Source organism: Eubalaena glacialis, chromosome 6, assembly GCF_028564815.1.
Source record: "Eubalaena glacialis isolate mEubGla1 chromosome 6, mEubGla1.1.hap2.+ XY, whole genome shotgun sequence".
NCBI lineage: Eukaryota > Metazoa > Chordata > Mammalia > Artiodactyla > Balaenidae > Eubalaena > Eubalaena glacialis.
The window spans coordinates 28,361,241-28,362,982 of NC_083721.1; the positions used below are offsets into that span (position 1 = coordinate 28,361,241).

The window sequence follows — 1,742 nt, forward strand, 5'->3', positions numbered from 1 at the left end:
TCACATAGAGACACAGTGTAATCTCTGAGCCCAATATACAGAGAAAGGAGGAAAAAGTTAGAATTCTATGCACTGCTACACAGGGGCCTAGCACCCTCCAGCTTCCAGCAGAGCTAAGGGAGCAGAAGAGTCTTCTTTTTTCCCACAGAGCATGGTGGTGTTGATTCCACAAAGTTTGTGTTGAGACAGGAAGGGGTAAAAATGAATTTGGAACAGAAAAGGGTAGAGACTCTTTTCCCACTGAATTCTGCTCAAGGTATTTCCCCCCAAAATAAGTTGTGAGCCATGGTATAAAGGAGAAAAGAGACCTCAAGAACAGGACGACTGAGCACAAGAGGAGGAGAAAAAAAAAAAAAAAAGACTGTAACTTGCTCCCAGGGACTGGAGAAAATTTAAAAAGGAAGGTCAGAATCCATCAGTGTTCCATTAGTCATCTTCTCCTTCATCTTCCTCTCCTTCCTTCCCCTCATCATCATCTTCATCTTCTTCACCTTCATCCGTATCCCCTTCTTCATCAATATCTTCCAATCCTTCTTCCTCTTCATCATCATCATCATCTTATTCTCCTTCCCCTTCCTCATCATCCACATCCAGAACCAAGTAGTACTCTAATGGATTTGGCCACATAGCATCTTTGATGACCTCTCCTAACTCATCTGCACCTGCATCAGAATGATCAGTAAACCAGGTGAAGAAACTTTCTGGTTCCTCATGCTGTCTCTTCCTGCTGGCTTTATTCTGCGTTTTGTCAGATCCTTTCTGGATTTCCATTTGATTTCAGTGGACTTTGAAGATGGATCACCACTCTCATTCAGATGAAATTCTTTGGAGAGAACTTTATTTTCAAAGTAAGGGTTTTCATCAAAATAAAAATCTATTCTGTAACCTGATTTAATATCTTCAAATTCTGTCACTTTGACTCTTGTCAAATAATGCAGCTCCTCTTCATCCTCCTCCCCAAGCAGTGCAGACACTTGTGGATGGTTAGCAAATGTTGTTACCCAAAAATCTGGGCTTTGGGCGATCAATTCTGACCTCTTCTGAAAAAATGGTTGGCGGAGTTTGTTATATTTCTATTCTACTTTCAAAATCTCCTCAGTGGCTTGTTCGTTAAGTCTGTCTGTTTCATTTTGTACTTCATCAATATGTTCAATTGCTTCTTGCTGTTCTTTTTCTTCTTTCGGCAAGTTCTGAGAAGCAGACGTTTCCTCTGGCCTGGAGGCAGGAGTCAGTCTCGGTTTCTTTAGTTTCTTTGCTTGGGGTGGAAGTGAAGACTGGTTTTGGGGGCCATGCTGGGAGAAAAGCCAAGAATCCACCCAAGGGAAGAGGCTTGTACCAGGAGCTCTGAGAACTAAGGCTGCCCCAGGTGACAGAGGTTTAAATATCACAAACAGATTTGAGAAGTAAAGCATTTGCATCACCAGTCTTGCTTTGATATCTCTACTGTAGTCTTGAAATTTTCCTGAGAAGGCAATTCTATGATCGACCTTTCTGGTTATTTCTCATTTTAAATCCTGATAGAGAAAAGCTGATCAGCCTCCGACTTCCTTGCCCTTGCACGGTTCCATCAGACCCAATGCTTTTAAAAATCGAGGTCATCTGCCAGGTTTTGAGCTGTCTTCGACTCCTTTCCCACCCTTCTAAACTCTGTGATGCTGGAGCGGAGACTCTCACCGCATCTCTGCTTTGCCACCTGGCGCCTGTACAGACTCTGCCAATAGGAGGTACCAGAGGGGAAGGGG

At 43.1% G+C, this 1,742-nt stretch overlaps 1 pseudogene; it reads right to left on the reverse strand.

Annotated features, from left to right (window-relative positions):
- Positions 1–419: 419 nt before the first annotated feature.
- On the reverse strand, positions 420–1,418 carry LOC133092938 (protein SET-like; annotated as a pseudogene).
- Between the last annotated feature and the right edge of the window lie 324 nt (positions 1,419–1,742).